Genomic DNA, 23,473 nt, shown 5'->3' with positions numbered 1-23,473 from the left:
TTAGCTATATGCGACACCATGGGTGAATCTCATAAATATGATGTTGAACAAAAGAGCTAGGCAGAAAATAGGAGGTGTGGTATGATTCCGTTTATACAAAATTCATAAGCCAGTCAAAATTGAACTGTACTATTCAGGATGGACACTTTTGTAGTAAAAACATAAAGAAAATCAAAGGAGTCTATAAAAATTAGGGTAATTGGTTACTTATGATAGAGAAGGAAGCATCACGGTGCTGTGGGTAAGAGTGGAGCTTCTTCTGGGGTGCTTCACTTCTTGGTGTGAGTGGTGATTATGTAGCTGTCCATTTTCTGTTGATACTTTCACATGCATATTTATGATTGGGGCATTATTCTGAATATGAGTGATTTTTCGCATGCATAAAAATCAATGATATATGGTTGTATGGTACATCCGTACAATGGAGCATTATTCAGCAATAAAAAAATTAACTATCAAGTTATAAAACGACATGGAATAACATTAAATGCACATTGCTAAGTGAAAGAAGCCAGTTTGAAAGAACTATATACCATAGAATTCCAACTGTATAGACAGTAAAAATACCAGTAGTTGCCAGGGGCTTAGGGGAAGGGAGGGCTAATCGGTTGAACAGAGTGCTATTTTTGAGGCAATGAAACTATTTTGTATGATACTGTATGGTGGACACAGGACATAATGCATTTCTAAAAATTTTTTTAAACATGTATTTATTTTTGAGAGATAGCGAGACAGAGCATGAGCGGGAGAAGGGCAGAGAGAGAGGGAGACACGGAATCCAAAGCAGGCTCAAAGCTCTGAGCTGTCGGCACAGAGCCCAAGGTGGGGCTCGAATTCACAAACCGTGAGATCGTGACCTGAGACGAAGTTGGACGCTTCACCAACTGAGCTACCCAGGCGCCTGTGACATTATGCAATTTTCAAACCCACAGAACTGTACAACACGAAGAGTGAACTCTAAAGTAAACCGCGAACTTTAGTTAATAATAATATATCAATATTGGCTCATCAACTGTAACAAACATGCCACACTAATGCAAGATGTCAATAATAGGAAAAGCTGTGTTTGAGGGGGGAGGCGGGTATATGGTAAATCTCTGTACTTTCTCCAAAATTTTTCTGTAAACCTAACACTGCTCTAAAAAATAAAGTATTTTTTTAATCAGATCGGCTTCAAAGGAAAATGAGTATATGGCAGAAAAGAACGTTTCATAAACTTGTTTTCAGAACTCAAAGGAAAAGCCTGAAGATAATGAGAATGTCTATAATGAATACAAACACATCAGTTAGGTGTATCTTAGAAACTAATTAGAAAAAAAAGAGGATTACAGAAGGAAGCAGATTGTAGTAAGTAAACAATCAAGAGAGGATGAACAAAATTTCTCCACGTGAGCAATATTAAATAGTGTAACGAACAGAAATAGGAGAAGGGGAGGAGGGAGAAGAAGAGGGAGAAGAGGGGGAGGGGAGTGTGGAGAAGCGCTTGTCAACATTTGAGGTATTTTTGAAATACAAGGTAAAGCTAAAAATCAAGTCAGTTTCAAAGGAATGAAACATAAGCCGTGCATTTGAATTCTTTTCTGCAACATTAAAAGCACTCAAAAAATATAATGGTATCTACAGGATTTTGACATGAAAAGATTGTGTTCTTTCTATGGTCAGAAAATGTACTGTCCATGTGCAATATACTTGGCACACAAAATTCAGGTGTGATTCACTTCCAGACTCTTCCTGGAAAATTATAGGTCTCTGGCAACAATGTGGACAGAATTTCCATAGACCCTATTCCTATTCTAATTACATAGAAATGCTGAACAAAATGTAAAACTAAAAATAACATTTACTTATTCAATTATATCCCCTACCACTCACATTCTCATTCTCTCCTGCCCCACTGGTAGTCATGCTGTGATCAATGTGCACCTTTTATGTGTGTGTGTTTCTGTCAAATTGTGTGGGATTGTGTGTGTGTGTGTGTGTGTGTGAGTGTGTATATATATATATATATATATGTGGGTGTGTGTTATATATATAAAACAAAAATTACTCATAACTTTTCTTTCAAAAAAAATGTTTTAATGTTTATTTTTGAGAGAGAGGCAGAGACAGAGACAGAGCATGAGCAGGGGAGGGGCAGAGAGAGAGAGGGAGATGCAGAATCTGAAGCAGGCTCCAGGCTGTGAGCTGTCAGCACAGAGCCCAACGCGAGGCTCGAACTCACAAACTGCGAGGTCATGACCTGAACCCAAGTTGGACACTTAACCAACTGAGCCACCCAGGCGCCCCATACTCATAACTTTTCAAAGCTATGTTCCCCCAATATTTTTACATGAAAAAATTTTTAATGTTTCTGCATTTTGAGAGAGAGAGAGAGAGAGAGAGAGAGAGCGAGCGAGCAGGGGAGGGGCACAGAGAAAGGGAGAGAAAGAATGCCAAGCAGGCTCCTCGCTGCCAGTGTAGAGCACAACACAGGGCTCTAACTCACCAGCTGTGAGCTGAGATCAAGAGTCAGATGCTTAACCAACTGAGCCACCCTGGTGCCCCTTTAATGTGGAGATGAGTTGGAAGAATTATAGTGTTCACCCATATACTCACAGCCTAGGTTCTAAAATCAGCAATATTTATTTCTTAGCTCTCCACCCAGATATCCTACCTATCACTTCTGTATCCAATTCAGAGTCCTATTAAGATACAAGACATTAACATCACCCCAGAAAATTCCCTCGAGAGACTTCCCAATGTCTACCCCTTTCCCCAGTAGCAACCACTGTTTTGATATTTTTTTCACCATAGATTCATTTTAGAATGTCAATTATATGGAATCATACAGTAGTACTCTTTTGCATTACAGTTATTGGAGCATAGTGTTTTTCAAATCCATTCATGGTGATGCACGTATCAGTCATTTGATCCTTTTATTAGAGTGATGTTCTATTGCATGAATACATCACAGCGGGTGGATTATCTGTTAATATTTTTTTTAGCTATTATGAATAAGGCTTTCACAGTTTCTCTCCGTTATAAGATACTCTTGAAACTCAAGATAAAAAAAATCCAGGAGTGCCTGGGTGGCTCCATCAGTTTAGTGTTCGAGTTCAGCTCAGGTCATGATCTCCCAGTTTCCGGGTTTGAGCCCTTCGTTGGGCTCTGTGTTGACAGCTCAGAGCCTGAAGCCTGCTTTGGAGTCTGTGTTTCCCTCTCTCTCTCTCTCTCTGCCCCTCCCTGATCATGCTCTCTCTCTCTCTCTCTCAAAAATAAATAAACATTAAAAAAAGATTTAAAAGAGAAAAAAATCCAGAGAACGATTTGTAAATGTCTCTGCAAGCACACTTAGCCAGGGAAAGGGCAGTTTAGACTTACCAGATTAGTTTTTTAAAACAATAAAGTCCATTGTAATATCTCCTGCCCCCCTGGAGATTTCTGAATTCAAATGATAATCAAATCTGTGTCAATTAGGTGTTTAACAATGGTGATCATACAGATCATCCAAACATTTCAGGTATATAAAAGAACTAAATTTTAAAAAAGAAAAGTAGGGGGTGGGGAGGAAGCGAGTACTTTAAGATCACAATTCACATACTTGGTCTCAGAATCACCCAAAGAGCTAAGAAAGAAGAGAGGCCCAGTCTCCTGAAACTATTACAGGGTTTGGATTTTTTTTTTCTACTTCTACCAAATTTCCCAGGTAATTCTAACACCTAATTTTGAGAACTACTGCCTTAAAAATATTATGATATTCTCTATGTTTCCTAATATAACTGATTGAATTTCCCACACACTACAATTATACTGTACTCTGTAACATAGAAGGCACATAGGGTGTGCTAGGAACGATTCCAAGCCCTTTTCATATAATCTCATTTAAGCCTCGTGACCGCTTAATGTGATATGGAAGCAGATTATCGCCCAAGATCATAAGGAATCATGGAATCGTGCTTCGGAGGTTTAACCCTGGCCCAGCCACTTATTGGCCTATTATCACCCATCTGTAAAATGAGGATAATCATAGGGTTGTTCTGAGAAAGAAGTAAGTTAACACAAGAAAATTGGAAATACTGTCTGAGTCCTCAGGGACTCTCCATAAATATTGGCTGTTATCAGCCCCACCATGATCACGGTGGGATAAATAGAGAACTCAAGGAGGTGGCAGAGTTGCAGAGAAAACAGAATACAGGAGATCCGCTACTCGCTGAGCAATCTCTATAAACCTGGAAAGCTCACTCAAATGGGGGCCAAACCCACCTTCTGCTACTGCCTACAGATTTCTCTTCCAGAAGGGCAAAGACGTGTTTGTCGCAGCTGACCTCCGGCCAAGAGAAAAGGCATCGCCGCCAATGCGGGCTCAACTCCCTCAGAGGAGACCCTACCACAGCCGCACTTCCCTGGAGCGGAAGCGACTGCCCGCAGCGCTCCCAGAATTCCCAAGGAGACTCTGGTTACAGCCACGCCCTTCTGTAAATGGAAGTTCCCGACTGCCTCGCGCTCTTAACGCTGACCTTTCCAGAACCCTGGGAAGAACTTTGGCTTCCTGGGGAGGAAGGTTGGCCACGTCTTAGAACGTGGCTTATGTTTCACATGATTCCGGAGCAGTATGCGAGCTTCTTAGTCCTGTCCTTGAACAAAATGCCTTTTATAATGAATTTGGAAGAGTTCCCTTATCTTCTATTTCTTTTTGTGCAAGTCTGAGTAGAATATGAATGCTTTAAATATTTGGTATACTTCACCGGTGAAGCCATCTACTCCTGGATTTTTGTTTGCTGGGAGAGTTTTGATTCCCAATTCAATCTCCTTTACTAGCAATTGGGCTGTTCATATTTTCTATTTCCTCATGATTTAGTCTTGGTAGGTTATGTGTTTCTAGAGATTTATCTATTTCTTCTAAGTTGTCAAATTTGTTGGCATATAATTGTTCATAGTAGTTTCTTAGGATCCTTCGTATGTCTGTGGTATCAGTTATAACCTCTCCTCTTTCATTTCTGATTTTATTTCAGTCCTCCCTCTTTCTTTCTTGGTGAATCTAGCTAAAGGTTTGATGATTTTGTTTATCCCTTTCCAAAGAACGAGCTCTTAGTTTCATTGATTTTCCCCCCATGTGTCTTTTTAGTATCCATTTCATTTATTTCTGCTCTGATGTTTGTTATTTCCTTCCTTTTACTAACTTTGGGCTTTGTCCTTCTTTTTACAGATCCTTGAGGTGTAAAATTAGGTTATTTATTTGAGATTTTTCTTGTCTCTTGATGTGGGCACTTACTGCTATGAAATTCCCTCTTAGAACTTCCTTTGCTGTGTCCCATAAGTTTTGGTATGTTGTACTCCCATTTTGACTTTTCTCAAGGTATTTTTTTTTTAATTTTATTTTCTAAATTTACATCCAAATTAGTTGGCATATAGTGCAACAATGATTTCAGGAGTAGCTTCCTTAATGCCCCTTACCCATTTAGCCCATCCCCCCTTCCACAACCCTTCCAGTAACCCTCTGTTTTTTCTCCATATTTAAGAGTCTCTTATGTTTTGTCCTTCTCCCTGTTTTTATATTGTTTTTGCTTCCATTCCCTTATGTTCATCTGTTATGTGTCTTAAAGTCATCATATGAGTGAAGTCACATGATATTTATCTTTCTCTGACTAATTTCGCTTAGCATAATATCCTCTAGTTCCATCCATGAAGTTGCAAATGGCAAGATTTCATTCTTTCTGATTGCCAAGTAATACTCCACTGTATATATAGACCACATCTTCTTTATCCATTCATCCATCAATGGACATTGGGCTTTTTCCATACTTTGGCTATTGTTGATAGTGCAGCTATAAACATTGGGTTGTGTGTGCCCCTTCAAAACAGCATACCTTTATCCCTTGGATAAATACCTAGTAGTGCGATTGCTGGGTCATAGGGTAGTTCTATTTTTAGTTTTTTGAGGAACCCCCATACTGTTTTCCAGAGTGGCTGCACCAGCTTGCATTCCCACCAGCAGTGCAAAAGAGATCCTCTTTCTCCGCATCCTCGCCAACATCTGTTATTGCCTGAGTTGTTAATCAAGGTATTTCCTTATTTCTTCTTTGAGCCATTGGTTCAACATTTTACACTTTTTAAACATATAAGATCTGTACATTTCAGTCCTTTACTAACAAACACATATATCCTTCAATACCAAAGTAAGAAGTAGCCATTTTACCTCATGCCCAAACTTTGAGGAATTCTAATTTGTGTGCCACTGGCCTTAAGAACAACTACATTTTTTCATGTAATAAACAAATTTTATTAGAAGAATACAAGTATTTTACAAAATCCAAGAAACTAAATCAACAAACATACTTTAAAGGCAAAGAAATGAGAGATGGTCAGGAAAACATAACAGGCAGTCTGTTAAATACATAATCTGCAAATACATACATATGTGCATACATACATGGAATTAAGGAGACTTAGCAGAAAATCACTCAGTTCCATGGTTTATTTTCAAAATCCAAAATTTGTAGGACAAAGACTGTGAGTGGCTCAACCAGGGTAAGGTGAAAAGTATGAAACCAAGTAGCTATGGGCCAGAGGACTCAGTCACAAACACAAGATCTCAGAAAACAAGTGCCTGCCGGACAGACCAATCAGCCTGAAACTACTACCTTCCACCCTGTAGTATACAAATACTATAGTACATATGTTTTGACATATTGTCATAGGTAAAATTTCAGAATCCTTATGTAACCACAAATGCACATACTGTACACAAAGTAAACAACCCAAAATCCAAGCCAAAACCAGTCCCAAAACCAGTCCCCAAAGAACAAATTCCTTCATATCAATAAATTACTGATGTCATAGGGCTGTTTGTCGAGTTAAAATCAACCAGGTGAAATTAATGTCTCCTGTAAAACTGCTGTGATTCTTTGAGATTCAGAAACCTATAGACTAAAGGTTAAACAGTGCAAATATAAAACATTATATGCAAATTAAAGAATCAAGAAAAATCCATTTCCCTATTAGAAACATTCTTCCCTTTGAGTTTTAAAATCTAAAAGCATATGAGGACAGTAATCTCAGAATAGAGGAGCACTTCCTCAGCTTGAAAGAGTATCTACAAAAAACCCTACAGCTAACATCATACATCATGTGGAGAATCTAGAAATTTTCTCACTAAGATCAGGAACGGGGCAAAGGTGTTACCATTCAACACTCTTTTCAACATCATACTAGAAGTTCTAGCTAATGCGTTAAGATAAGAAAAGGAAATTAAAGGTATACAGATTGGGAAGGAAGAAATAAAACTGTCATTTTTCACAGATGACATGATCATCTATGTAGAAAGTCAAAAAGAATGGACAAAAACATTCCCAGAACTAATAAGTCATTATTGCAAGGTTGCAGGATACAAAGTTAATACAAAAGTCAATCACTTTCCTATATACTAACAATGAAGAAGTAGAATTTGAAATTAAAACATAATACCATTAGCAATCCCCAAGGTGAAATACTTAGTTATAAATCTTAGTTATAACTACAGTTATAACAAAATGTTTATAAGATCTATATGAAGAAAACTACTCTGATGAACGAAATTAAATAATAACTAAATGAACGGAAAGATATTCCATGTTCATCGATAGGAAGACTCAATATTGTCAAGATGTCAGTTACTCCCTATTTCATCTATAGATACAATGCAGTCACAATAAAACTCCCAGCAAGTTATTCTGTGAATATTGAAAAACTGATTGTAACGTTTATATGGAGAGGAATAGACCCAGAATAGCCAACACAATACTGAAGAATAAAAAAGTTGTAGTATTGACACCATTTGACTTCAAGACTTACTATGCCACAGTATAGTTACAGTGATAAAGACAGTGGAGGTGTTGATGAAAGAATAGACAAACAGATCAATATAACAGGAGAGAGAGCCAGAAATAGACTAAAATAAAAACAACCAACTGACCTTTGACAGAGAAGCAAAGGCATAACAGTGCATCAGAGATAGTCTTTTCAACAAATGGTTCTGGAACTAGATGTCCTACTGCAAAAGAACGAGAAGGAGAAGGAGGAAGAGGAGGAGGAGGAGGGGGAGGGGACGCAAGGGAGGAGGAGGAGGAGGAGGAGAAAACAAAAAGAAAAAGGAGTCTAGATCCAGACCTTAGATCCTTCATATAAATTAACTCAAAATGTATCAAAGACTTAACTGTAAAATTCAAATGTAAAACTCCTAGAAAATAATATAGAGGAAAATCTAGATGATCTTGAAGATGGCTGTGGCTTTGTAGATCAACATGAAAGAAATAGTTGATAAACTGGACTTTGTTAAAATTAAAAACTTCTGCTTTGTGAAAGACAATCTCAAGACAATGGGAAGATAAGCCACAGACTGGGAGAAAATATTTGCAAAAGACAGATAAAGGACCTTTATCCAAAATACACAAAGAACTCTCAACACTCAACAAGAAAACAAACAATCCAATTTAAAAATAGGTCAAAGACTTTGACACCTCACCAAAGAAGATATACAGATGGCAAATAAGCATATGAATAGATACTCTGCATAATATCTCACCAGGGGAATTTAAAGCAAAAGATTATCTTCTCGTTTTTCCTAATCAAAATCCCATCAATAACTTTAAAAAAACAAAAAACAAAAAAACTGTGGTATATCCACAGTACTAGTCAACATTAAAAAGAAATAAACTAGAAGAAATTACTAGATTTATGCAATAAGGATGAATTTCACAAGTATTATGCTAAGTGTAAGAATTAAGACAAAAATATACATTTTATGATTATACTTATATGGCATACTGCAAAAGAAAAAAAAAAACTATAGGGAAAAAAATTGGATCTATGGTTGCCAAGGGTTGGGGTGGGACTGATGATGTTGTGGCACCAGGGGTCTGTTTCTGTTGGGCAAAGGTTTTCTTTCTAAATAGGACAATTAACTGTCTGGATTTGAATTTGTCTTATCAGTCCACTGTGCTTACTTCAATTATACAATATATAGACTACTGACTGCTGCCAGGCAGTCCATCTAATAACTCATACTTGGGTTGTCCTTGCATTTTTTTATTCATATGCAAATCTATTGTACTGCTTCTTAATAAACTTGAGAAAAGAAAATGTGTTCAGTGAACCCTAATGAGATCCAGGGATTTTCCCAGTCTCCCCGTCATTCAGACACAGGGATCTTAAAGAAAGCTGAAAAGGCCTGTTGTAGATTCCACTCTAGTATCAGCTTGGAGACCACAGGTTGTGCAGTCAATGTGTTGAACTACAAGTTGTGAAATATGGTTTAAGCCAGGAAAAAAAGTATCTATTCTTCTCCTCTAGGGCCCTGAATAGATGAATCTGGGAATTTTGGGTTAGAGATAAGCATGGAACCTCCCATGCTTACAGATGAGTGCTCCTCATTCATGTGTTTTTATTAAAAGATTTTATTATTTAGAACAACAAAATTAAGGAACATATAGGCATTTATCACATAGCCCCTATCCCAACACGTGCATAGCTTCTGTCATTATCAACATTCCACACCAAAGTGGTACATTTATAACAACTGATGAACCTACACTGACACATAATCACCCAAAGGCCATAGTTTACAATAGGGTTTACCCTTGGTGCTGCATATTCTATAGGTTTGGACAAATGTATAAAAACATGTATCTATCATTACAGTATCACGCAGAGTATTTTCACTGCCCTAAATCCTCTGTGTTCTGCCAATTCATCCCTCCCCTCACCGACCCCTGGCAACCGCAGAACTTACTACTGTGTCCATGGTTAGGCCTTTTCCAGAATGTACAATTGGAATCATAGTATACTGTAGCCTTTTCAGCTTGGCTTCTTTCACTTAGTTTTTAAGTTTCCTTAGCATTTAAGTTTCCTCTATGTATTTTCATGACTTTACAGCTCATTTCTTTTTATTGCTGAATCATACCCCATCATCTAGATGCATCACAGTTTATTTATCCATTTACCTACTAAAAAACATCTTGGTTGCTTCCAAGCTTTGGCTATTATGAATAAAACTGCTACAACCATCTGTGTGCAGGTTTTTATGTGGATATAAGTTCAACCCATTGAGTAAATATCAAGGAACACAACTGCTAGATCATTTGGTAAAAGTATATTTGATTTTGTAAGAAACTACCAAACTGTCTTCCAAGGTAGCTGTATGGTTTTGCATTCCCCCCAGCAATGAATGAGAGTTGCTGTTGCTCTATATCCTCCCTAGCATCTGGTGTTGTCCTTGTTGTAGATTTTGGCCATTCTAATAGGTGAGTAGTAGCATTTCATTGTTTTAATTTTCATTTTTCTGATCACAATGATCTGGAGCCTATTTTCATATACACATACATTCAAAATACATTTGTCCAAAAACCCATAGCATGTATAATACCAAGAGTAAACTCTATTGTAAATTATGGACTTTAGGTGATTATAATGTGTCAGTGTAGTTCATTTAGGTCAGTGATCCACCTTCAGTTAATTTTTGTGAAGGGCATAGAAACTAACCTTTTAAAAGAGACACAGAGTTTGGGGAAAGGGAAAAAAGACATAATGCAAATTCTTTAAGCTACCCGTGAGAAGGGGGAGGTATATTCTGCCTTTAAAAATTCTCCTCCCAGGTAGTTTTACCTTAATCTTTCACATCTCTCAGGGCTCTGCTCAAATGTCACCTCATCAGTGACAGCATACCACTCAATGTAATTTAGCAAATCTCTTCCAACCCACCCTCAACCCTGGCAATCTTCATCCCCTTACCCTGATTAGTTTTTCTACATAGGCTTTATTACTACCTGACTTACTATATGTACATATATACGTATACATGTATATGTACATATGTTTTTCATCTTTATTTGAGATAGAGCATGAGTGGGGGAGGGGCACAGAGTCCAAAACAGGCTCCAGACTCTGAACTGTCAGCACAGAGCCTGACACGGGGCTCAAACCCATGAGCCGTGAGATCACGACCTGAGCCAAAGTTGAATGCTTAACTGACTGAGTCACCCAGGCACCCCCTACATTTTTGTTTTCATAGGTCTTTTCCAACTGAAATGAAATATTCCTAAGTACAAGTACTCATATTCCCTTTTCCCAGAAAAGCACTTGTCAGATAGCAGGTGCTTTGTAATGAGGTGTTAAATAAATGTGTCCACTTAATTTTTCTGTGAGAACTTGGACTAAGTCACAGAAGGTCAAAAAGATCTTTTCAAGTAATATATTCATAAGAGGAAAAATTGCATGTCAGTTCTTCTAGAGCTAAAGGCTATCAGGCAAAGGTACACTAAGGTGGAATACGGTAATGAAAAATAAAAGCTGAGGTAAAAAGAAGGTATAAGACACAAGTTCAGCAATGGCACTGATAGGTTGGTTCTTTCTGTAGTTCTTATACAGCCTCCCTGGATGTATTAAAATATTCATTTTCCAAGAAGCTCATTTGAGCCCCAGTGTCTAGAGTTTTTATTGGAGTTTCATTTTGTGGGCATGACGCATCAAATCATTAGCCATGTGATGGGGCTGGTATCACCTGCTTCTCAACCCCAACCATCGTATGGTTAGTTTTGCTGGTGACCAGCCCCCATCCTGATTCATCTCATTAGAATAAACTCAGGTGTGATCCAACTGGCTCACCCTGAGTAACAGGATACTCCTATCAGTTGGGAAAATCCAAGAATTTAGAAGGTACCCCTCAGGAATCCAGAAAAAACACCAGACAAATTATTTACAGATAGGCATTCATCAGAAGATTAAAAAAAAAAAAACAAAAACCCTACCACAATTCTACAACATACATCAAAACGGTTTTCTGAAAGGGCCAGATAGTATTTCAGACTTGAAGACTATACAAAACTACTCTGTTCTGCCACCACCGTGCAAAAATAGATAATATGTAAACAGATGGGTGTGGCTGTGTTACAACAACAGGTAATATGTAAACAGATGGGTGTGGCTATGTTACAACAACAGAAATTTATTTACAAAAAACAGAACCATAGTTTGCCAACACTAGTAGAATATCTATTAATCACATTGGCTTATTCATAATCTCAAAGTCTAAGGGATGCCTATCCACTACTTTGTTCACACTCAACAATCATTGGCTGAACACTTCCATGTGCCAGGCCTGTCCTAGTCACCAGAGATACAGTAATAAACAAGACACAAACTTCCTCCTCACAGGAAAATTACATTAAAGCAGAGAGAGAGGTGATAAAATAAATTTATGGTCATGGTTTTGAATACTCAACAGTGGTAGGATACTCATACTCCCCAAAATGATCTACAGGTTCAATGCAATCCCAATCAAAGTCCTAATAGGCTTTTTCATAAAAATTAAGAAGCTAATTCTAAAATTCACCATCTTAAAAAAATAAAATCCACAATCTTAAAAAGAACCACCTTGGGATACTTATATGATCTGATCTCAAGATTTACTATTAAACTACAATAATCATGAGAACGTGGAATTGACAAAGGATAGATATAGGCCAAAGGAGTAAAACAGTCCATGTATGTATGTCAACTAAGGTTTTTCTGCAAATGTGCTAAGGTAATTCAATTGGGAAAGGATAGTCTTCAGCAAAAGGAATTTGAACAGCTGGATATCCATGTGGGAACAAAAGAAGAAACTTGATCCTTAGTGCAAGCTATATACAAAAATTAACTCAAAATATATCATAGACTCAAACTTAAAAAGCTGAAATTACATAACTTCTAGAGGAAAACACAGGAGAAAATTTTGTGATGTTAGGATGGGCCAAGATTCTTAGGTAACATACAAAAAGCATGAGCCATAAATTAAAATATTGATATATTGGATTTCTTCAAAATTAAAATATTCTTCCCTCCAAAAGAAATCCTTAAGAATGCAAGAAAAAAAAAGCCACACACACACACACACACACACACACACACACACGAGGAAATATTTAAATACATATGATAAAGGACTTGTATTCATAATACTTGAACTACAACTCAGTAATAAGAAATCCAACAACAAAAAGGGCAAAAAACCCTAAAGATACTTAAAAATGGAAGATACATAAATTGCCAATGAGTACATAAAAACTGTTCAACATCATTTGTCTTCAGGAAAATGCAAATTAACACTACAAATGCATTTTGATTGATATTGCCAAGTGCCCCATAAAAGTTCTTACTAATTTCATCCCAAAAGTGTTTGGTAATTGTCACTCCTGTATTGCACATGCTAACTCTGGATAATATACCTTTTTTATTGCAACAGGCCATCAGTCATTCTTTAAGGACAGTCATGAAGTTTGTTCTCTGTGTTCTCAAGGTACATGGCACATTCATCTACTCTGCTTCAAGATTAAGAGCATGGTCTCTGGAACCAGACAACCTCATTAGAATCCTAAATTTGTATATCTTATTAGCTTATTAGCTTGCTCAGACAAATTCCTTCACCATTCAATATTCAATCTCCTCATCTGTAAATGGTCCCTATATCATAGTTACAGAAGGAATCTTCAAAAAAGATACATGATAAGAATTCAAAACAGGGTCTGGAACCTACTGTGTGCTTAGTAAATGTTAGCTTTTATTATTATTTTCATCATCAATTTTATTCCATTCCATGGTTCATGGTAGTTCATGGAATTAATAATTAAAATATAGGTAATGCACACACACACACACACACACACACACTCCAAGTAATGCACAATGAACTTTAGATTCTTTCCTATTAAGAATGCTGCAAAGAACTTCTCTTTCCTAGATCTTAGCCTACTTGTCCAATTGCTTCTCTTGGATGAATTTCAAAAAATGAAAACTGAAACACCAAAGTATATACATTTAAAATTTTTGATAGTGAAGTAGCATATTTTCTTACCAAAAGTTTTTCCTATGTTTCCCTTCTCCCAAGAAAGTATAAGTATCCCTGATTCTCCATACCATGATTAATATTAGGTATTACCAATTTTTAAAAACCTTGAGTGCGGGGCGCCTGGGTGGCTCAGTCGGTTAAGCGGCTGACTTTGGCTCAGGTCATGATCTCGCGGTCTGTGAGTTCGAGCAGCACGTCGGGCTCTGTGCTGACAGCTCAGAGCCTGGAGCCTGTTTCAGATTCTGTGTCTCCCTCTCTCTGACCCTCTCCCGTTCATGCTCTGTCTCTCTCTGTCTCAAAAATAAATAAATGTTAAAAAAAAAAAAAACCTTGAGTGACATAATCAGTGGAAAACAACATTAAGAATGTTTATTTACGAATAATATTTTCATATCTTTACTTGCTATATCTATTCCTTCTTCCTAAAATTTGTCTATTCACATTTTTGTATTCATATCCATTATTTCTATTGGGGTTTCACTACCTTATGAATCTCTAAGATTATTAAGCCACTTTCTAGCATATATGTTGTTGACATTTTCAGCTCAGTTTACCGTACATCTTCTACACATGTATGTATGGTGCCTTTTTCACACAGGGAAATCTAAAATTTTCATACAGACTTGCTCATTGTTATATTTACTTTGGCTAGAGCCCTGCGCACCCGTAACCAGAAGCAACCTTTTGTGTGTGTCAACACCGTTCTGCAGCGTTTTAGAAGTATTAACCCCATTTAACTCTCACAAGCTCATTGGGTAAGTACTATAATTACACCTCGGAAACTCATTCACGGAGAGCAACTTGCCCAATGTGACGGCGCTAGGAAGCGGCACGGCTGATTGGCGAGTCAAGGAAAGGGCTGCGGGAAGCGGTAATACTGAGTGTGGAGTCCGAGAGGGCTGGGGGCGCTCAGTACCTAGGAAACTGTCAATCCCGGATGAGCGACGGTAGCCCGCCTCCAAGCTGGGACTCGCGATCCGCCCCCAAACGCCAGGAAGCTCTGCCCAGCCAGAGGGAAACGCAAATGCGTCTACCCCTTGTCCTCCATCCACCATCACTTTTCGCCCTTCACACATAGGGCTGGGACACCACTGGTCCCTGGCCTAGGCTAAGGAGGCCTAGAGTCGCTGCCAGAACTCAAGTCTCACCACTATCTGGGGAATCATGGCCGCAACCTCCCCTGGAGCGGAAGTTCCTGCGACTCACTTCCCAGAACCTAGAACCACACGTGAGACACACCACCCGCACTGCTAAAGAGGAAGTGTTGTCCACGGCACGGAACTTCTGGACTACACTTCCCAGAATGCCAAAGCGGTCTAGGGCTACAGCCCCACCTGCCTGGAGTGGAAGTGCTTCCGACTACACCTCCCAGAATCCTCTGCGGGATCATGCTTCTTCCCTACCCTCTCTATTTCTTTTCGTTAATTAAATATTACCTGAGTCACTTCTCCAGCGCTATTAGCGTTTGGCTTTTTTATATTTGTAAAAAAAAAATTTTTTTTTTGTCAAGAAAGCTCTAGTTTTTTTTTTGGGGGGGGGTGGGAAACAAGCAAAGCTTTCTATACGAAAAGAAAATTAACATGTTTTTTAGCAGAAAGACAAGATTTTAAAAGGGACTTGGTCTGGGCTGCATTGTACATCAGACTTAAGGAAGATGGGATGCCAGACTTGGTTTGACTTGATTGCCTCTTTACTTGTGCTTGTATTCATCTATCTCTGACTGCTATCTGGCACGAAGTATTTATTTCAAGATGCCAAGAATCCATAAGAAATTCCAAGCACAAATCAGGCCATAAAACAGAAACAGCAATGTTATTCCTGACAAATGAAAGGAACTGCACTGGCAAGGAGTTGGAGAAAAGATTGTAATAGGGAAAATGGCTCTTTCCTTTAAAAATTTTTTTTAAGGTTTATTTATTTTTAGAGAGAGAGAGAGCGGGACAGGCACAGAGAGAGGGAGACAGAGAATCTCAAGCAGGCTCCACACTGTCAGTGCAGAGCCCAATATGGGGCTCAAATTCAGGAACTGCAAGATTATGACCTGAGCTGAAGTTGGAAACAACCGACTGAGCCATCCAGGCGCCCCTTTCCTTTAAATTTTTTAGTGCAAACTCATGCTTCCTTTTGACTACTCCTGTGTTGGTCTTCAATATTATATATTTGCTGAGTATTTCTTTTATTCAGGAGGGGAGGTAGGTTGAGGTAGGAGTTGGAATGCAGGTAACCATGACCAGTGAAACCATAGGAAGTAGTACTTACCACTTTGCTTCTGGGCAGAAAAAAATTTTTTTAATGAAACAATAATGCCAAAGTATTGAGAATAGTAACATGAAACACCAAATGCATATACCTTAAATTCCACGCTTAAAATTTTTTTGCCACACTGGCTTCATTTACCATTTTCTGAAATATTGTATAGCTACTTCTTGATATTATTTCCTTCCAAATACTACCTATATCACTTAAAAAATAACGATATTATATATCCACAAAATCATTACCTTATGGGACAAAATTAACAATTCTTAGTATTATCTAATTTGTATCCCAGTATGAGTTCCTGTTTATTGAAAAATACTTTTTTTTTAAAAAATACTTTTTACAACTAGTTTATTCCAATCAGTATCCAAACGGATTAACCATATTTGATCATCTCATCTGAAGTTCATTTATTCTAAAACTACCCTCCCCAACACACATCATCACCATCATTTTTCATTTCTTCAACTGTTGTAGAATCGAGATGTCAAATTACATATCCAAATCTGCATTTTCTATTGGCCTCCTCATACTTTTTCCTGCAAACTTCTAAATTTTCTGTAAAGTAGAATTTTGATTTAAAGGCTAGGTTGGATACAGGGTCAAGGGGGGGGGGGGCAAGAATACTTCATAGAAGGGACTGGGAATATTTGAATAAGAAACCATATTCCCTTAAACCAATTCAAGTCCTAGAAGCACCTGGGTGGCTCAGTCGGTTAAGCAGCCGACTTCAGCTCAGGTCATGATCTTATGGTTCATGAGTTTGAGCCCCGCATTGGGCTCTGTGCTGACAGCTCAGAGCCTAGAGCCTGCTTCAGATTCTGTGTTTTTGTTTCTCTCTCTGCCCCTCCCCTGCTCATGCGCTCTCTCTTTGTCAAAAATAAATTTTAAAAAAATATTAAAAAATGAAAAACCTTGTCAGGTCTATTGTAGCTACAATAGAGCAAAACCTCATTAATTCAAACTACTCTGATGCACAATTGGGATAATTATATGTAATTAATATTGAGTTAAAAGTTCAAATTTTTCAACATAATTTAAGACTTTTTGATTTAGGTTTTGATGATCTATTGCCTATAAATTGCATTTGCATGTTGAATAAAACTGCAAAACAACATAATGTATAGAACATTTTGAAAAGTGCCATAGAAATAAAACTACTGTAATTCACCATCTTTCATGCTTTTTTTTCAGATTTAAAAATTGAGATGTAATTGACATAAAATTATATTAATTTCAGGTGCACAACATAACGGTTCAATATATGTACATATTGTTAAAGTATTACCATAATAAATCAGTTAATATCCATTACCATACATAGTTACACTTTTTTTGTGGCGATTGGAACTGTTAAGATCTACTCTCTTAGCAAGTTTCCAATATACAATTCAGTATTATTAACTATAGTCACCATGCCGTACATTACATCCCCAGGACTCAATTTATAACTTGATGCTTTAATTTTGCACTACTCCACCCATTTCAACCATTCCTCATCTCTTGCCTCTGGCGACAAGTCTTTCCTTTGTGTCTATGAGTTGGTTTTTTGTTTTGGATTCCACATATAAGTGAGAGCATATGATCTATTTCGCCTCAGGCTGGATAATTTCAAATGACTAGTCTTCAAGTTCACAGGTTCTTTGCTCTGCTTGATCAAGTCCATTTGATGTTCTCTATTGTGTTTTTCCCCCATCTCATCCATTGTATTCTTTTTTTTTTTTTTAATTTTTTTTTCAACGTTTTTTATTTATTTTTGGGACAGAGAGAGACAGAGCATGAACGGGGGAGGGGCAGAGAGAGAGGGAGACACAGAATCGGAAACAGGCTCCAGGCTCCGAGCCATCAGCCGAGAGCCTGACGCGGGGCTCGAACTCACGGACCGCGAGATCGTGACCTGGCTGAAGTCGGACGCCCAACCGACTGCGCCACCCAGGCGCCCCTCATCCATTGTATTCTTGAGCTCCAGACTGTGTTCAAATCTTTTGTGATTTCTTTTTTAATGTTGATTTATTTTTGAGACAGAGAGAGACAGAACATGAACGGGGGAGGGTCAGAGAGAGAGGGAGACTCAGAATCCAAAGCAGGCTCCAGGTTCTGAGCTGTCAGCACAGAGCCTGATGACCCTGGGGAAGGAGGGTTGTGGGTAAAGTGAAACTGTTCTTACCCTCTTCAATGTGTCTATTTTTTGCCCCAAAGTTGTGCTGGAACTTTGCTGGACTCCTGGACTTCCAGAAGGGTACTCTTGTTCATGGGTGGTTGTCAAAATCAATGTTCTTTGGGGGGAATGAATGTAGAAAACTCCTGTTCTACCATGTTGCTGATGTCGCTCTCTTTCAGAATTTTATTTACAAAGCTAAATGTAAAAATGGCAGGATCTTCTTCTTTTCAAGGCTGAATAATATTCCAGTGTATGTATATGCCATATTTTCTTTATCCATGTATCTGTTGAGAGACATTTGAGTTGTTTCTTAACTTGGCTATTGGGAATGGTGCTGCAATAAACATGGGACTGCAGATATCTCATCCTGTTTTCAATTGTTTGGTGGTATATATCCATAAATGGGATCATATTGTAGTTACATTTTTAATTTTGGGGAGGGGGGAATTTCCACTGCTATTTTCCATATAGGCTGCACCATTTTAATTCCCACAAACAGTGCAGAAGAGTTCGATTTCTCCAAATGTTCAACACTTGTTATCTATTTTTTTTTAATAATAGCCATCTTACTGGTGTGAGTTGATATCTTATTGTGGTTTTGATTTGCATTTCACTGATTAGTGATGTTGAGCATATTTTCATATACCTTTTGGACACTTGTACATCTTCTTTGAGAAGGGTCTATTCAAGTCTTATATCCATTTTAAAATCCGGTTATGTTCGTTTTTGCTATTGAATTGTAGGAGTTCATTTTATATTTTATACATTAACCCCTTATCAGATATGTGCTTTGCATGTATTTTCTCCCATTCCATAGATTGCCTTTTCATTCTTTTGATTGTTTCCTTAGCTATGCAGAAGGTTTTTAGTTTGATGTAGTCCCACTTGTCTACTTTCACTTTTGTTAATTGTGCTTTTGGTGTCATATCCAAGAAATCACTGCCAAGACCAACGGGAAGAAGTTTTTCCCTTATGTTTTCTTCTAGGAGTTTTATGGTTTCAGGTTTTATATTTAAGTCTTGAATCCATTTGTATTTATTTTTGTGAATGGTGTAAGACAGCATCCAATTTCATTCTTTAGCATGCTCAGGACTTTATGCTTAGTGAAATCAGCGAGTCACAGGTCAGAAGTGGCATGATTCTACTTAAATGAGGTTCCTAACTAGTCAAATTCACAGAAGCAGAGATTAGAATGGTGATTACCAGGGGCCAGGGGAAGGGGTAAATGGAGAGTTGTTCAATGGGGCTACAGTTTCATTTATGCAAGGTAAATTAGTCCTAGAGATCTGCTGTACAGCATAGTGCCTAAAATCAACAATACCGTATTATATACCTAAAAGTTTGCTAAGAGGGTAGATCTCATGATACCACACGCACGCTAGTGCATGCGCGCGCACGCACACACACACACACACACACACACACACACACAAATCATAATAAAATAAAAAAGAGAGAAGGAAACTTTTGGAGGTGGCAGATATCATGTCTCCCAGTTTGCCAATAGATGTTAAGGCCAGTCTTCCAAACCCTTTATGTTTGCAACTATCAAGGCTGACAGTCAAAGAGTATATTCCATATATTTTCTCCCTCACCACTGTTGAATTACCCCAAACTCACTGTACTCTTTGGCCTTAAAACTCCCATTGAAACAGAAATTGCACTTGTCACCTGATCAGTCTGGGTCCAATAAGGAGACAGAAACCACACAGTGCTTTCAATGGACATTTAATTTACAAATGATTCAACTTTTTAAAAAGTAACTATACAATATTTTTAAACTTTATGCGGTACAATGCTGAGGGTATCGAAGGAAAAACAAACTTCAGCAAACCTCAGACTTTGTGAAGAAAAAAGGTAACTGTAGCCCACTGGATGGCAGAGAATTTTCTGTTTTGCCTGGGTCAGTGGTGCTCCCTGGTTGCTGGTCAAGTTGGAAGCAACATTCTAGGGTGTGGGTGGTTTGTAGGTGAGTCGCAACTGGTGGTCGAGTGCATGGGCATGCAGAATGAGGAAGGGTGCAGATGGCATCCATTTGGGGAACAGATGAGTCATAGCCAGTGGCCACATTCATGGATGGACATAGGGAGTGGGTGTGCCTGTTTCGGTAGAAGGCCTGGAATGTGCAGGGTCCACATCCAGAGGTCCACGGGAATGTGATCAATGGCCTAGAGTTGCAAGATCAGCAAGGGACTGTACCTTCTGAGTGTGTGGAGAGTGCAGAGTATGAGCAGATGTCCTCACACCCACACTGCTGACTGACCATGCAGCTGCTACAAAAGCAGAAGACCCCTTCCTCCTGCAGCCTCCTTCCAACGCCCTCTGCGGAGAACACTTAACATTGTGTTTACTGCAAAGGAGAGATGCTCAAAGAAATTTCTTTCATTATCACAGAGGGTGTGTTAAAGGGTGAGTTTGGAGCTGAAAGTCAATAAACTGGCACAGTGTCCCTAGAGTGAACTGCAATCATTGCCCTTTCAAAGTCCCAGCAACGGGTCTGTAAGTGTTGGGTTACATGGGAAGACATACAGGATAAGGGTCAGGAAATCAAGGATTGGCCTAAAACAGCACAGAGACACAAAGGAAGACCACACAGTGGGAAGACAGCTGGCTTTCCTACTGGTCCATTTGCAGTAATTACTCACTCAAGGAGCGATATACTACAGCAACCACCTAGCGATAGGTCAAGTCCATCGCCTTCCGTCTCTGGCAGCATCTTTCTAAAGCAAATGTCACAACCTTTCATCAGACTCACTTTCTCCAAACAGAGCATTTCCTATGTTATACATATACCCACCTGGGTTAAACAGTCCAAACAACCCTTGAAACAACACTGAAAAGTGTAGAGTAGTGGAGGCGACTACTCCCAGTGCTACTCACGTTCTCAAACTTGTCAGTCACGGGTCATCCTGTAATGATCTCTAACAACTTGATTTTTTTTTCTTCAAAAAGTATGTGGAAATTTTTATAGGTCTATATCATTTTTAATGGTGATATTTTGTTTCATTTTATGGGGGTACCATAATTTACTCAATCTCTTATTCGTGTATCTTCAGGTTGTTTACAATTTTTTTTTTATTATTGTAAATATTCTGGGAGCATGTTCCCTTCTGAAATCATCTTTTCCCTCTTGTACAATTACACCCTAAAGATAAATTTTGTGAGGTGGAATTATTAGCTCAAGACGATGCACATTATACCCTTTGGTACATGTAGATAAAACCCTCTCCAGAAAGGTTGCACCTGTATTTTTTCCCCGCGAATTGCTAGTTTTTCCACTCCATTATTGGCATTGAGCTATATTGATCTTTCACTGTTGCTCGCCTGAATTGGTAAGAAAGCAACCCTTCAGGAATGGTTTTATTTGCATTTGAATGGCTGTTCCATGTACAAACCATAACTAGTAGGAAATTCTAATGTAAGAAAAAGTAGAAATAAAACACGGTACAAATAAGTTTCCATTATTTCTTATGGGGAAATTCGCTTTGATATACAAGTGCTTTGGAACACAAACATGTTTCCAGAACAAATTATGCTCACAAACCAAGGTTTTACTGTATCCCTCCTCCTCCCAAACCCATCTATAGTCCCAAACTAAACCACAATTGTGGAAGGGACTTGACCAAACTAGCACCTTCTAAAACCCCATTATTAAACAAGACTATTGAGAAGTGCTGGGGCCGGCTTCTGACAATAAACAGCCTTGCCCTTCTGTAAGTTGTTAGTCATGTCAGTAAATATTAGTTTTACTGAATTAACTTTATTAAGACTATTTGTAGGACACCTGGTCTATTTCTTACTGCACTTAAGTGGTAAGCTGACAAACTTTTCTCATCGTTACACATTACAGAGTTTCCCTACTGCACGGGATTTCTGATGTCTATAGATTGCACTTTTGGAAGGCTTTACCACATGCATGTTATCTGGGCCACTTCTTTTTTTTTATTTAAAAAATTTTTTTAATGTTTATTTATTCTTGAGAGAGAGAGAGAGAGAGTGGGGGAGGGGCAGAGAGTGAGGGAGACACAGAACCGAAGCAGGCTCCAGACTCTGAGCTGTCAGCACAGAGCCTGATGCGAGGCTCAAACCCATGAACCATGAGATCATGACCTGAGCCCAAGATGGACGCTCAACTGACTGAGCCACCGAGGCACCCCTGGAACATTTCTTTTTTACGTACGTACCAATGAATGAAGATTCTCACTGAAGCCCTATCCACACCATTTTAGACGGCTGCACTGCCACATATGGCCATAAAGATTTAAAAGTTTCAAACTCTGAATTATGAAGTTGCTTTCTTACGCGAACTCCAATGACTATAAAATATGCTGCTGTTAAATCTCCCTGTCATAGTCAGTATAGCCTGGGCAAAACTAGCAACAAAGAAACTGTCAAAATGTCAGGACTATAACACAATGAATGTCTATTTACGGGGCGCCTGGGTGGCTCAGTAGGTTAAGCGTCTGACTTCGGCTTAGGTCACGATCTTGCAGTCTGTGAGCACGAGCCCCACGTCGGGCTCTGTGCTGACAGCCCAGAGCCCGGAGCCTGCTTCGGATTCTGTGTCTCCCTCTCTCTCTGCCCCTCCCCCACTCACGCTCTGTCTGTCTCTCTTTCAAAAATAATCATTAAAAAATTTTTTTAAATAGAAGAAAAATGTCTATTTATTTAAAAAAAAAAAAAAAAAAGGTCTAACACAGATCAGATAGCCACCTTCCACCAATCCAGCCTGGAACAGCCTCTAGGAAACATTTCTAGGAAAGATGCCTGGAGGACATCACAAGATGTCTGTAAGGGTCAGGCCTGGAAGTAGCTTACATCACTTTTGCTCGTACTCTGTTGCTTGGAACCGTATCACATGGACGAGCTCTCAACTGCAAGGGGTTCTGGGAAATGAAGGCTCTTTACGTGACCAAGAAATGGAGCCAGCAAGGTGAACGCACAGTAAATGTGCCCGTAAAATATCACTTCTAGAGAGCCCCTCTCTGTGTAGAAAACCGTGTGGGCTTGGAAACCTGAGGATATGGACTAATATTCTCACCACACGAATAACAATAACATGGGTTTCATTTCTGAGCACTCATTTTGAGTATCTTTCTAGCAGGTACACTCTTTAAAAAATCTACAGATTTTGGCTGGCCTGAAAGCCTCAGTGTCCTCATCTCAATTATAATTTCCTTCCTGGGCATATCCACTCGTGGAAATCTGACCTCTAA

The 23,473-nt window shown here is 38.6% G+C and overlaps 1 protein-coding gene across 3 annotated transcripts in view; it reads right to left on the bottom strand.

The window, feature by feature from the left end:
* The window catches only part of ZNF229 (zinc finger protein 229), a 53,041-nt gene that overhangs the window by 6,052 nt on the left and 23,516 nt on the right, over nucleotides 1–23,473 (bottom strand). The window contains exon 1 of one of the 3 annotated variants that reach the window (XR_007455588.1): nucleotides 4,243–4,495. The exons of the other annotated variants lie outside the window; for them this stretch is intronic. The gene's annotated coding sequence lies outside the window, so the exon portion shown is untranslated. Of the gene's footprint in view, nucleotides 1–4,242; nucleotides 4,496–23,473 lie in introns of those variants that run through there. 3 annotated transcript variants of the gene reach the window in all.

The sequence above is a fragment of the Panthera uncia genome (genome assembly GCF_023721935.1).
Source record: "Panthera uncia isolate 11264 chromosome E2 unlocalized genomic scaffold, Puncia_PCG_1.0 HiC_scaffold_19, whole genome shotgun sequence".
In the NCBI taxonomy this organism is placed as follows: Eukaryota; Metazoa; Chordata; class Mammalia; order Carnivora; family Felidae; genus Panthera; species Panthera uncia.
Note: the sequence above shows the minus strand (reverse complement) of the source record. Positions and strands in the feature narration are given on the sequence as shown.